Here is a 16157-nt window from a genome sequence, read left to right on the forward strand (position 1 = left end):
TGTTGTAAGCCAGTCATAGTTTGGTGTCACTGTTTTTTTGGCATACCTTAGGTGTTTGTGAGTAATTTAAAAACTTAACCCAAAAGCAAAAATAGTAATAAAAAATATGGGAATTCATTTCAGGGCTGACAAGCGGTCAGCGATTAAATTATCTGAGGTAGTTGCATGCAATGGTGAAACATTCAGACTTAACTTAGAAGTCAGACTGCAAACCAAAGGAATGTGTTACTGGATGAAGATCTTGGGAAATAATGTTATTAGCATGCCTTAGTAACTATTTGGTTCATTTAACAAGCTACTTTTAAAAAGAGATGAATTTTCAAAATAATTCACTTGTTTTGCCACAGAGAAAAGAGAGTCTAGAAATACTGAGATTACCGTATTGGAAGATGCAACTAGTTTTCGTCGTCAAGTAGGGACAGATAAAACTGAAAAATACTTTGGATGATAAAGAATAATTAAAACAGTGTCAGAACAAGGTTCAAATCAAGATTGTTAAAACTGAATTATTGTTAGCACCCAGTAAATTCAGATATGAGAGACTAGAGGTGTGGCTTTCCCAACTCCTACCCTGAAAAACTCAGGTACCCAGAATGAAGTGTAGAGAGTCAAGCCCTGAAAACATTACAGATGGGTGTACTGGCACATGACACTAATTGAAATCAAATAAATAATAAACGAACTATGTTTTTGAATTAAACTGCTCAAATTGCCACCCACCTGACCTCAAAGAGACTATGACTATGTGAGAATAAAATAACCCTAGAACACTCAATAGACTGAGAAAGCTTAAGGAAAATATGTTCTGCACAGCAAAGAAAACGAGTAACGAGTAATCAGCAAACCATATATCTGATTGGGGATTAATCTCTAAAACAGGGGTTTCTAACCCCCAGGCTGTGGACCATTACCAGTCCGTGTCCTGTTAGGAACCAGGCCACACAGCAGGAGGTGAGTGGCGGGCCAGCGAGCGAAGCTTCATCTGTGTTTGCAGCCTCTAGTGCTAGTATCACTGCCTCAGCTCCACCTCAGATGATCAGGCATTAAATTCTTTTAGATGCTTTTCCCAGTCCCTGGTATCAAAAAGGTTAAGGACCGCTGACCTAGAAAGTGGAGTTCAAAGAGGAGTCAGAGTCTCTAGACAAACATAGGAAGGCCACTAGCTCAGGAACAGCTGTTGGGTTTTACATAAGCAAGTACTTTCACTGTGTTAAGCCACTGAAATGTGGTGTATCGTAACAGTAGCTTGTGTTATTCACCATAAGCAATCTAAGATAGTTTTCTGGATAACAGTTGTTTCATAGGTTTTATGCTCATGTAATTTTTTCCTATAATCAGCTCTTAAAATATGATCCTTGTTAAATTATCTCTTTAGCCTCATAATTTAGGATATATGTGGGTATGAATGTCTTTTCATTAATTTTGCCCTGCACTCACTGAACTCTTTCCATATGGACACATAGGTTGTGGTTGGCAGAGTAATGGCCCTCTCGAGAGGTCCACATCCTAACTCCTGGAACCTGTGAATATATTACCTCTATGGCAAGATGCCATTGCAGATGTGATTAAAGATCTGGAGATGGGCAGATCATCCTAGGGAACTTTTTCCAGATGTGATCAAAAGAGATATTACAAGAGAAGCTTGTCTAGAGGAATATAAAGTTGCTGGCTTTGAAGGCAGAGGAAGGGGCCATGAGCCAAGCAATGTGAGTAAACTCTAGAAGCTGGAAAGGCAAGAAAAATTCTCCCCTAGAGTCTCTAGAAAGAAGCGCAGGCTTGCTGACACCTTAATATATCCCAGTGAGACTCATGTTGGACTTTTAACATACTGAACTACAAAAGAATACATTTGTGTTGTTTTAAGCCACTTAGCTCGTAGTAATTTGTTTTAGCAGCAATAGAAAATTATTACACGGGTCTTTGGTCATCTCAGGTAATGTTATTGTATTATTTAGTTTAATACTGCTTTTCTCTTGTAAATTCTATTGCCTCCTCCTAAAATTCAAATTACACATGTATTAGATCATATAACTATATCCTTCATTACTTGTATTTCCCTCATTACATTTCATGAATTTATTTTTTCTTCATTTGAGTTCTGGTCTTCTAAGGTACTAATTTGGTTTTACTGCTATTGAAAATGCTTTCCTTGGGAACAATTTTTTTTTTTTTTTTAGTGCAGCTATTATTATTTTAAAACTCCAAAACTGCATCGCTATATCAAGATCTTCTTTTGTCAATGTAAAATTTGCTTGAGTTTATTTAGAATGTCTACAAGACCTCAAAATGTCTTCAATTTCCTGTAATAATTGTGATTCACTATAGAACATATGCTCTGAATGCTCAAAACGGTTCCCCTGTTTTGGACTGCTAATTTTTAAAATACGCCTAGTTACATTTCTCTGCTTGCTCATCCTTACGGAAATGGATATAATTATTATTTCTGGAATCTGAAATAAATGAAAAAAGAGGAAAAAAATAATTAAGATACACTGCGATTTTTCTTTCTTGCCTGGATAGTCATCTGATATATATTTTTTTTCCATCTTTGATTCCCCTGCCTCCTTCCACCCTTGATGCTGCCATTTTCCCTTAAGAACTGGACCTCTGAAGGTGGGGCGGCGGCAACCCCAGTGCACTCAGGGGGCCTGGTGCACCCGGGGTATGGTCCTGGTGCACCCAGGGTAAAGCAGACATGTTAACCACTACACTATGGTGCTACCTCCCAGTTATCTGATTTTTTTTTAATGGTTAGAATGGAGTTATATAAGCTGCAGGAAGTTTCCAAGTGGCATGGAATTTCACTGTTGTTTAAAACCAGTTTATTTTTTGGTCTCTCTTAACGGAGTGGAGCCAGCTGGACACAAAAGTCCTCTCCAGTGGCAACATGGCAAGCGCTAACCAGGGCATTGTTCAGTCCTAGCCCCCAATACCCACATACAGCCCACTATCCTTATTTTAGTTTGGAAAATCATGTGGCATTGGGTGAAATTGCCATCATTTTGATCTTCATACAGTAAAGAGAGGACATTTTAGGCCTGGGAAATAGAAATCTTTGTAGTAAGAAGCAGGCAACATATTAGAGGAGATTATGCACCTTATGTTTGATTTGTACCAAGGTTTCCTATCATCACTTTACACCTCAAATGACTATTTAAAAGCCATGAATTTTCCCTTGGATTTCAGAGGTACTCGTTGTAATAATCATTGTTGGTTAAGATGAAATAATATCAGTTAGTGGAAATGGCATTTTATGGACTATTTATTTCTTACAATTAAATTATATTATTGGAGAACTGAACATATCCAGATGGAAGACTAATGACATATAATGAAGAGCACTGTGATAAATGCTTTTATAAATATTATCTTATTCGTTCTTGTTTAATTCTTTTAAAAAAAACTATTGAATAAACTTTGTAATCTACATATTACAGAGGAGATAACTGAAATTCAGAGGATTAAGTGTTGTTCAAGAAAACATAGCTATAAATTAATAGAGTCAGAATTAAGATTTAAACAAAGATTGGCCAACCCCAAATCCAGTTCTGAAGTTGAAGTTCAAATATATTTAGTGGTAAATCATTCCAGGGTGTGATGTCTGTGTATAAAGGAAACTGTATGCGTCTTAACTGAGACATCAGTTGTATAAATGGCATCAATGGGTCTTGGCTGTCCTTGATCTCTATCAAAGTATAATATGAGATTACCTATATCACAGAAGTAATATGATTGATCAAGAACCTTTTGCACTTTTTAATATAAATTACATTTCTGTGATTTTTCACTGTGTAATTGCTTCTATGTATTGTTCTTTTTCATGCTAAATTTCACATTTCCTTCATGTGGTCAGTTCCTATGAATTCGAATCAGTGGAATTCAAACAGGATTACATTTCTTTCATCTAAATAATTTATCTTAAGAAAAGGGATGTGAAGAGAGTGGCTTAGAAATAGAAAGCATTGGATACACAGAATCTGCTCTTAGCTTCCAGGAGTATGAAAGAAATTGCACAATAAATCAATTTTTATGGATGCTATTGACTTGCAACATTTGCTGCTTTTAAAAATTAATAGCTGAAATAATGAACATTCAAAAAATGCTCTCCACCATCATTTTGATTAATTCTTTGATATGAAGTGCAGATGACAGATGCAATATTTGAAACTAAATTTTCCTGCAGTCCAATCAGCGAAAACCCAGATAATGACCATGGTGGCCAATACTGTCTTTTAATTTTTTTTTTCAGTTAATATTTGATCTCTTTGCATAGACATGCCCTATCCAATAAAATGAAAGTTTAATTATTTGTATAAATATTATTGTAAATGCAAAATAGTGCCTCCACAGTCCAAGTGTCATCATTTTATATTAATATTGCATTAAAGTAAAACTGGCAATAAAGTGCTACTCTGAAGAAATTGTGCATGGGATTTTTAACATGCTGCTCAGCCAGTAGAAGAGTTTATTAAAGTTACTGAATTATGTAGTAGAAGAAAATAGAGTTACTAAAACCATACCCATGTGAAACTGCAAGAAAACTGAGAAAATAAAATGGTTACAAAAAATTAGAGGCCAAACTTTGTGACTTTTTCATACCAATATAAAATCCATGAATAGCTTCAGTTTACTATAAACCATACATATCCATCAAAATTAGTTTCCAATAGATTCACGCAAGCCCATGAAAACAAGTGATAACATAAGACAGAAAGATAAATGCCAGAACAGCAAGTCCAGTTATGACTATAGAAATAAAAGTCCTCACAGAGCCCTCCTCGAGGATCTTACAAAGCCTGACAGGCAGAAGGAAAAGACAAAGAAGTGTGCTGTTCTCATTTGGATCTTATTGAAAGGGCACTTGTCATTCATCTCCTGTTACATAAACGTGAATGGCTGACATACCGCTCTCTATACTCCTGAACTTACACTGAAGCTGTTATTTTATAATGGAAAGCATTCTTAGAGCATTTAGGTGAATATTTATTTTATTAAATTAAGTTAGTATGTTATTTGGTCCATGTGATTATAAAGCACACTTTGGAGTATAAAGCCTGTTTGCTTCACAACTGCCATTTGCTGTGTGCGTCTGCACAAGTTAATTAACTTCTCAGAGCTTCTCTCATTCTCAGAGGGTTGATGCAAAAAAATAAATAAGGTATTCCCTGTAAAGTATTTAGCAGAAAGTCTGGCTTAAAATGTATACAATAAATATGAATTATCAAAATGTTTTGAGTTGTAGCTGTACAACAAATTACTGTAAACCCCAAAATGGAAATGACAGATAAAACAGATCACAAACGAGAACTTCCTTGAGGGGGGAACTGGATGGATGTGGTGAAGCATTTAAGCAAAACTGGCTGCAAATATGATAAATAGCTCTTGGAATCTGAGACAAGGAAAGAGTATCCTTTAAAAAGTAAACTGGATTAAAACCTTTCATTACTCCTTTCTGGTATTGAGGTGTCTATTGAAAAACACAATTTTGTGTGTGTGTGTGTGTTTCTCACATAAAAAATGTTGTGAACTAAAAGTTCAAGAAGAACTGTCTCCAGTGAAATAATGTTTATCAAAACCACAGAGTTTCTCAATTTTAAGACCCATTAAATACTGTGTGACTTCTATAATTCATAAGCTTTTAAAACATGATGCGGATGCCAAAGCACAGTATAATTTAAATATATTTTCATTAGTAAACTATTTTCACATTTCAGATCATCAGCTCTGGCAAGCTATACCTTCTGAAAGTTGTACAGCAGAAGCTCGATGTAAACAAAACAGAAAGCGCTAGTCATAAGAGAAAAATGGATATAAGATTGCCGTTCACATCGAAGGCCAAATTTTGTCTATCACACGTTCAGGGTGGATACACGACCTGAATCCCAGATATTGCAAAATGATTCTGAGACTTATAAATTAGGCTGTACTTCCTCAGAACTTCCAAATCGATATTATTGGTATTGACCTTTTGATAAGTTAATGGCCTACAGATAGTATTTTATTTTTCATGTCTAGACTAGACAGCCTAGGATTAACAGGATAGAAAACCCAGGAAACATAAGAAAAATCAAACTTGACTGACTAAGATTTCATAGAATACAAAAACATCCAACACATTTTAATGTATTAGTATATAATTCAAGGATTATTAGAGGTAAGAAATACAAATCATTTCCCCTTTAGAGAAGTTCAAAGAATTTAATGTAGGTTTCCAAAAATCGTTAGATCAGTGTTAAAATGACAGACTGTCAAATTCGATTTTAATATCCAATCTAACATGCTTGCCTTACAACAAAGTTATCATCATAGAGTACTATTAATCCTTTAACTTTTTAATTTACAAGTTTAAGTAAATATTTTTAACATTTACTGAATAGAATTAGGACTATTATAACAAGCTATGATGATAATGAATTCCTAGAATGTGTACATATTATTTTAAATTCTGATGAAAATTCTCGTTTATGTAAAAAAATTTTTCTGTAAGCTGTACTAGTGTGTCAAAGGTCTCTGAGACCACCCTTAAGTATGAGGATTTGCTAGAAGTACTAACAGAACTCAGAAAGCTATTAAACTGATGACTACGGTTTATTACAGAGAAAGGATACAGATTAGAATCAGCAGAGAAAAAAGGTGCATAAGGGTGGAGCCCAGGCAAAACCAAGCATGAGCTTTGTTGTCCTTTTCCAGGTGAGTTGCATGGACAGTTCTTAATTCTCCCAGCAGCAGTATGCGACATGTACAAACGTGAAGTTCACCTGCACCTCGAGTTCAGAGCTTTTACTGGAGGATAGTTATACAGGCACAGAGCACCCTCATGATTGACCTTGGTTACTCAGTCTCTGGCCCCTCCTGATGTCAAACTGATAGAGCATGGCCTAAGATCCCAGGTGGACGAAAACAGGTATTCACCACAAATCACATTGAGAGCATAAACTATGTGTCATGGTCCAAGGCCCAAGGTATACAAATACACTCTTGTCAGGCAGGATATTCCAAGACACAGAGGTTGCTCCCAGGAGCCTGGTCTGCAAAACAGGGATGCCAGCCACAAGGCAGGGGCTATTCCAAGATACTTGAGATTAGAAAGGAAACACTAGGGAGGGGAATTTTCCCCTAATACCTTCTGATGAAAACGTGGTGGATGTAGGGGAACTAAACTCTTCTCAAATTTCTCAGAACCTGACCCATAGCCAATTACTCACTGAGTTGAGTCTAGGACCAGCATCAGATTTTAGTGGGTTTCACTTGTTTGAGAAATGACACCATTGCAAGTGGCCACAACTTCAGGTATAATATGAAGCATCTAATATAGAATTTCATAAAGGCAAGTAGTAGAGGGAAGCAATTTGAGATAGTTTGGTGAATAATGTGCTTAGGGGGAAGTCAGTGCTTAATAAAGAATTTGCTAAAACTGAGACTTTGTGCCTCCTCTTTCTCCATTCTCCTCTTTCTTCTCCTTTTTTAAGTTTGCTCAAGAAATTTTGTTTATTTGAAGTAAGCTGAAAAATAGACACACAAAGATATCAGGCCCTAAACCTGAAACCTCCAAATGTTGCCTTATTTGATAAAAGGATCTTTGCAGATGTGAATAAGGATCTTAATATGAGGAGTGTTATGGGTTGAATTATGTCCCACCAAAATTCGTATGATATATCGTAATGTGATCTTATTTAGGAATAGAATTGTTGCTGATTTAATTGGTTAAGATGAGGTCATATTGGAGTAGGGTGATATCCTTATAAAAGGGTGAAATTTGGAGACAAGCGCATAAGAGGAATGGCATGTATAAACAAAGATATCAGGGTGAAGTGTCTGCAAGCCAAGGAATGCCAGAGATGGCCAGCAAACCACCAGAAGCTAGAAGAGATTTTTCCTCACAGTTCTCAGAAGGAATCAAACCTGCTGACACCATCATCTCAGACTTCTAGCCTCCAGAACTGTGAAACAATAAATTTCTGTTGTTCAAACTGTTTAGTTTGTAGTACTTTTGTTATTGCAGCTTTAGGAAGCTATTACAAAGAGATCTTCTTAGATTATCCAGGTGGATCCTAAATGGAATCGTATGTATTCCTAAAAGAATGAGGCATAGAGAGATTTCACACAGACTTTGAGAAAAAAGAAAACACAGCCAGAAGAAGAGGAGGTGAGGTGACTACAAATGTGGCCACATGTCAAAGAACGCTGGCAGCAGCCCCAAAATGGAAGAAACAAGGACTGGATTCTCCCCCAAGACTCTGGAGGGAGCACAGCCCTGCTATTAACTTGATATTGACCCCATGATACTGATTTCAGACTTCTAGACTCCAGGACTGTGAGAGAACAAATTTGTGGTAATTTGTTATAATAGTCATGGGAAACTGATGCATTATATATTTGCTTAATATAAGACCTGTGGATCCTTATTATGTTTTCTGGACTGAAATCTCTGAATATAGATGTGGCAAAGGACAATTCAAGGCAGTACTACAATGGATGGTTAATGTTTTATCTACACTGCCAAGTTACATATTTAAGACACTTTATCAAACAGAGGAATCAAATTATGGCTCCTATGAGATTAAAGATTTTAAGGATATTTTATCCTATGATACTAGTATAAAATATTTTAAATAACCTTAATGTATTTGGTTACTGGGAAGATGTAAATATTTAGACAAAAAATAAGTAATAATCACTGGGAAACAGCATGGGTTCGCTAATCAAAAGTCACATCAGTCCAAACATATTTATTTTCTTCGCCAGCATTAGTAGATAATAAATTCTCAGAAATATAGTTCTGGCATGTCCGGATTAAGGCCTTTGAGCAAAGGTAGAAAAAGATGGACTGAATGTAAAATAGTAAGAAGGTAAATATATGTAAAGTAGAATGGGATCTATAATTAGTTAACACCACCCTAAAGGGTGCTGAGATGTAGGTCAACGTCAAGATGAAAGGATTTTTCAGGTAATATGAGCCCACATTCATGGGGCGCTTCCCATGGGCCAGCACTATTCTAAACTCTCTTGTTTTATATATATCATTTGTTCCCTCTACCTACTCAAAATTTCTCCTTGGCCAACATTTTCCTGCTGTCCCTCTCACTCTTTCTTCTTCTTCTCTTCCTTCTTTTTTACCTTCTCTGCAGTCCAGTATTTCTATTCCTTTCTTAGGCAGATTTAGAGATAACTAATTCCAGTTCTGCATTGTTGAATACAATAGCTATTGAGCACTTGAAAGGCAGCTAGTTCAAATTGAGAATTATATTTACTGTAAATATAAAAATACATACTAGATTTTGAAGACAGAATTAAAAAATGTAAAACAGTGCAACAACAATTTCTGATATTGGCTACTTGTTGAAATGATAATAATTTTGACATATCGTGTAAAATATATTATCAAGATAACTTTACCCAATTAATATGGCTACTAAAAATTAAACATGACAGATGTGGCTCCTGTATGTGGCTTGTGTTACAATTTTGTAAGACAATGTTGCTCTAGATGACTACTTAGGGGTTTTGCCTTTGTATCGTAAATAAGACATTTTGCTAAATAAAAAATAATCTATGCCAGAATGATTTTTTGTGCCACTCCTTTAGAACCAGAAGTGGCCACAGCAGTTGTGGTTTGAAATAACGATTTTTTTTTTTCTAAGCAATGATAAAAGCTATTAATCAGCTTATTGAAATTGTTGGGCACAGTCGCATGATTATTGAGAACAGACGTCCTCCTCCCCTAATTCTTTCCAATCATTTTCTATGGAGGTGATCTTTCCCACCCCTTGGATAAAATCTCAAGTGGTTCCCAAAGCTTTTCTGGTCCACTTCAGAAAGAATGACAATCTCATTTCAAAAATTTTAAAATCTCATCAAATCTAACTTTACAGTTTAATCTATTATGCAATTTAAATTATCTTTCCCCAGCTGGGGCCTGCCTCAGCTGTTCATCCTACAAAGAGCAAGGAAAGTACATTTAGTATCTAAATTCTTCAACTTCACCCTCCCCATTGCTGTTATTGTTCCTTTCAAAGCAGTAGGTGAGGAGAAGTGAGGTGGCGGGGGAAGGGGGGTAAGGGGGAACTCCCAAACACCTCCTGATTTGTGTATGTAGCACATACATGGCTTCAGAGCCCTGTGGGCAGCAGACGGATAGTTGCTTTTTCTCTCCTGATCTTCGTTGAATGCCTCTGAGATCCTTTTGGTGCAGACTTCCAACCACCCATGGCTTTTGTGAAGCAGATGACATGGCTTCTGGCTGACCAGTGTGGCAGAAGCCTGTGGGCTTCCAGCAGTCTGCCCGGTGCTGGGTCTCTTAACCCCTTCATCTTTTTTTGTTATGATCCCTATCAATATGGCTGCATGCTGGCTCCCTTTGGTGGGGTGTACATCTGTTTCTAGAGAACTTGACACATTTACCTCATCCTTCTTAATCTCTCTCTCTCTCTCATTCCCCTGTCACTATGTAGTCTGCCCTAGGATTTGTAGAGTCAACAGTTTCTGTATATCCAAGGAACATAAAGCGAGCTTTCCAAATGAATTGCTTCACACACCCCCACTTTTGGCTCAAGATAGTATACATTCCCCTGACCTCCTCTGTGAGTAGCTAGAAAAAAAGAAATTCCATAGCACTCCAGCAACCCTTTCCAAGAGAATTTAAGCTCTCTGTATTAGTTGGGGTAGGCTAGAAAATGATAATAGATAGAATGCCAAATTTTAATAGTTTACAAAAACTAAGAAATAAATTTATCTATCTCTCCTATAACAGTCCTGGTAGGGGTTTAAGTAAGTGACTGGCTCTCCTCCAGCTGATCATTCAGGGATTCTTTTGGTCTAGGGCCTCATCATCATTTGCATTCAGACTGAGTAAAAAGGAGAACATGGAGAGACACATCCACTCTCTTGAAAGCCCCAGCCTGAAAGTGGCATAAATCTCTTCTGCTCATTTCCCCTCAGCCATACCCACCTGCATGAGAGCCTGAGAAATGAACTCCAGCCATGTGTCCAGCTATTAGCTCTCTCTTTATAAAAGGAAAGAACAGATTTTGTTTTACAGTTGGTGATCTTTGCCACAATCTCCAGTAACTTTCAGCTCCCCATGAGTCTTTTTGTCTCCCCCTTACATATCCTGGGAGAAAAACAGTGAGTCAGGCTAGGAGAAATAATTCCAAAATGTCTTGTAGCATGTTTGGAAGAGGGGCTATGTTCCTCATGTCGGAATGTAGGGATACATGTACCTATATTGCTGTTTTTTACAGCATTTTGAGCCTCAGTAGAAACTGAGACAAAGTGTATCCTTATAACATTCTACTACTCAGTCATGTATTAAGTACCCATTCTACACCATGCATTTTGTATTTGCCATCTCTTCTATTCTTACAATTTTTTGATATAGGTATTAGGCTCAGAGAGGTTATTTGACTTATTTAACTTAATTAAAACAGCCAGTACAAAGAGGAACTGAAATTCAACATCGATTTTTCTGGTTCTTATGACAAACTGCTTCTTGCCTATCTCCTTTCAATCTTGACATTTCATAATATTTACTTTTCTCTGTTTTATCCACTTAAAATTTTCCTTTTAAATTCTGATATCAAGGATATAAATAAAAGGAATATTTATATACATTTATATGAAGTATTTATATACAATATACATGTAGTATTTATACTATTTATAATTTAAGGAATACAGAAACAATCATTCTGTTAAAATTAAATAAGATTGTTTATTAGGAAAAATTATTTCTTCAAAATTATGTGCTATTCATGGAATATGTCTTAAAAATTTTTATTAAAAGAGACATATGGAAAAGGGAGAGTATCATTCTAAACATAATAATATGCAAACCCAAATAATGTGAAGTATATCTGTACAAAAAAAACCTTGACCATACAATTTCTACTACATTCAAATATTTACAAAGTCTTTAGGAGGAAAAATATTACTACCCTAGAATTTGTTTTTCATTTTCAATGGAATATTCATCAGGGTTTAGTTACAAAGCATTTGGAAGGACTGCGGGAGCAGATTCTACACCATGCTTTGAGGCGCAGCTCCTAGAACACCCATACGAAATCCACAGAACTACTGCCTTTGCCATTGTCTGGATGCAGGGGACATTTTGAGAGGTCACCACAACTGCTGCTTGCAAGGCAACAACCCCCTTATGTGTTTTGAGCCATGTTAAGCCAGGGTCCCTACCCCCTGACACCCGTAAATTTAGAAAATGCGGGCATTCAGACCTCTGTTATGGCTGGTACCAAAACCCACCACAGGCATCTGTCAGCCAATAGCAGAAGGAGCAGAAGTGTGGCTTCTGCTTCATGACACTGATATCTCCTCATGTTTCACCATGGCTCTTCTGTTTAGTGAAAGCTCGGTTATGTTCAGAGCTCAAGCTGTAAAGGAGCCTAGCTTGAGCCTTTGGCCTGCATAAAATTATGCTGTTAAGAGTGGGAATGAAGCTAGGTAAATCAATCCATTGTGTCTACCAGGATAGCACCAAGTATGTGGCAGTCTCTTAATATTCAAAAGGAGTCAAATGAATCAGGTTCACAACCTAGCTTAAACTGTTTTCCCAATGGTAAGACTCTAGACAAATTACTTAACCTTTTTAAGCTTCAATATCTTAACTATAAAATAGAACCAGTATTTCCTATATTTAAAAGTTGTTGTAAGCACTGTATCTCAGTGCCTAACAGATAACCAAATAAAGAGAAATAGACTTTCAAAATACAATTATATTTTTCATCCAGACAAAAGTATTCATATCTAAGTAGATGCATAAGCCAGTATAATGTGGGTAATTTTGGTTATGGTAAGTGAACTTGTCAAACAGTAGAGAAAGTCAGTAGAGAGAAAGATGATTAAATCGTGGGTTTGATTCCTTAGAACTAATAGTAATAAATAGCCGAAATCTATAATCATGTCCAAGTTGCACATATAATTGCAGTTTTAACCAAAATATATATTTGTGTAAATTAATGAAGAAATTACTTTTTATTAAGAAAGGTGAATAAGTATTTCCTAAGTGAACTATAATTCAGCTAATTTTTAAGCTGCTTAGATAGAACACAGAGTAAAAGTAATAAATGTCATCAACATACAGATATTTTTAAATATTTTTTACTTATGATGTAGATATACACATATGTAAGTTTAGTAGAATTATGGGTTTAATCTTTCCATGTTGCTGTCTTGGCAATATAAATAAGGGAAACTTTTTACCTTCTATGGTCGATGTATTTGAATTAATTAATTTTCAGTGATTTTTTTTTTCTGCTATCTTGGTCACTTATTCAACAAGTATTTATTAAGCATCTTTATGTAAGCCACTTCTAAATCACTCAGAATAATCCAGTCAGAATGCATGAAGATTTAATCAATGACTTTGCTTTGAAAAAAGGATTTCCAGAAACTCTAAATTTTTACACTTAGTATCTATGTGTAATAAGAAATCAGAAGTGTATATTATACTAGTCTGACAGTGCAGTCTTTTCTATTCACAGGGGAGAAAAGTCTCTTCACATTCAAATTCCAAATGCTTTCCCCAAATAGAGAGATTTGATCATTCTTGCCTTTGTATTTTCGTTCACTATTATTAATGCAAATAAAATTATATTACTGCATTAACCCAACCTATCTGCATATAGAGCTCAAGAAGGCTACCTGTAGGCTATATCCACTTACAGGAAATATGAAATATCCTAGTGGGGTTTATTTCTTAACTTAGCACATTGTGCATTTGTTTAAAAAAAAATGAAGGGCTATTCATTTTTATCATGAAATAAAGAATCATTGAAAAATTATTTTATGGTACTGCTAGTTCAGATATTTTTTCAGAAAAAGTTTAAATTACCTTTCTGTTTAAAATAATTTTGCATTTTAAATAATTTACAATCACAAATAATATCAATAATTATTTCAAATTTAGTGTCACCTCTGATATCAGAATAATCAAATAGATTTTCTAATAACTTATCTTTTTTACTAAGTGCCTCACTTTATTGATTTACAAACTATTTGGTAACATTAGTGTCATTATTAGAGGAAAATAAGCTATACATCTACACAGGAATTTCTGGTTATGAACTGAAAACTAACCAAGACATAAGCTAAAAAGTCATGGATGGAGAATCTATCTGTAGGGTGTTATTGCTGCATCCCTAAAGGTCTCATCTTTGTGAATGTAAACATCTTTCTGAGCCATAATGAGACTCAGTGTAAAACTCTTTGAGGTCATGTTTAACAGTCTATGCCTATGGAAATCATAAGATTATCTGCAACACTGCTCAGTTTCTTTCTGTTTATAGCTGAATTAATTCTGCTCTATTGCACAGTTGAGCATCTGAGTGATTTCTGAAAAAATAAATATGATGATCCTCATGCTCCGAGAGGCTGACTTTAACTTGCTTGAAACTTACAAGAGTGTATATTAATCATAAGATAGTTATTAAAAATTTTTTAAAGCTTAATATCTTTATAAATCCTACTATATACCCTGATAACTTGGGGACTGGGTCAGCAATACTCAATAAATATAAAGACAAAAAAGTTAGCCATCTACAAAGCTTTACTTGGCCTTCTAGGTATTATAATGCTAATAAGAGAGAAGGTAGAAGCTACTTTTACACTAATAATAAAGTAGTGAAAGGAAGTATATAAAAGAGGAAAGACTTATATTTTCTCCTGGAAATAAAATACAGATGTAAATATAGAGAAATATTGAAACAAGATAGCTCTAGGTCTATTTCCTTTACTTACTATAAGAAACATTATATTCGGGTAACCATAGCGGGTAGCATATAGAGAACGAAACAGTTCTGATTAAAAGTGATTGAACAATATAAAATGCATAAGGAAAAAAATACGTGTGTATATATATGTATATAAGAAATATATTCAGCTAAGTAACAAAAACACAGTAGAGTTGTGTTATTTTCAATAGATAACTTTAATTTCATACTGTGCTAGTATTTCAATGAGTAAAACTATCATTAGGACCACACTAGCATAAGAAATATATGTTAGAATTAGTTTTATTGTCACTGATAAATTACTTAAATGAAAAAATATAAATAACAAAAATAATTTGCATGACAAGAAGAATTTTATGTGTATTTTATGTCATCTAATAGACATAATTCATTAACAACTCTAGATGGATAGAAGTGAAGACTGAAGTAATTTACAAAGAGACAAGGTACAGTTCATCAGGCAGCACATTCTCATGGCTGTGATTCAGGTTGCAACCCTGCTCCTTCCTATGATATATGCTCTACTAATATGTTTCCTCACAATGAGATTCAAAATAATTCTACCAATCTTTTCCCAAAAGATAATCTAAGGATAAATAGATGAAAGTTTCTCTGAATAACATTAAAGGGTTAAATCCATAGAAATATCCTATATAATTTCATAGCTACAGTCAAGTTGGTAAAAACTAGTAGTTTTATTTATGGATTTACTAGTCACTTTTATTGTAATGTCTAAGTTCTTACAGAAAACTATTTCAAAATGTTTTGTTTCTTTTGATTATTTATCTGATTGATTTTTGCCCTACCTTACTAATAATAACTCTGGGCATGTTGAATTTACAAAGAAAGTGATGATCGTTAATGACTTTGATTTGACAAGTCAGAACAATAAAGAAGAAGAGGGCTGGATTTGGAACCCACATTTCATATTCGCACTCTGACAACATCTGTATTATTATAAGCAAGTTTTAAATAAGAGTTAGTCTTCTTGTCTGGAAAGAAAAAAAAGAATGACAACAGCTTACTCCATAGAGTTGCTGTGAAGAACTAGTCCAGGTACCAATAAGCCCTGGCTGCATCATAGATGGTAGCTGAATTTGAAGAAAGGTCAACACATCCAAGGCATTAGCCACCATCAGTGAATGTAGCTAGGGGTTTGAATTTTCTGTCCCAAAGAGTACTATGTTAATATTCACATGTGGGCAACTTGGAAAACAGCTCTACTAGTCTGTGCTCCCTTCTCTATTGAATGTATGATTTTTTTTATTTTAAAAATGGAATAAAATAGTAAATCCAAACCAAAATCTGACTACATGTTAAGCAAGCTGTTGTTTCAGAGAGCACTTCACACATACATTAAGTTCACATCTGAGTTCGTGTCCTAGATTAGACAGCTGTAGGTGAGCCTAGTTCTCC

This window comes from Pteropus alecto, unplaced genomic scaffold (genome assembly GCF_000325575.1).
Source record: "Pteropus alecto unplaced genomic scaffold, ASM32557v1 scaffold7, whole genome shotgun sequence".
Classification (NCBI taxonomy): domain Eukaryota; kingdom Metazoa; phylum Chordata; class Mammalia; order Chiroptera; family Pteropodidae; genus Pteropus; species Pteropus alecto.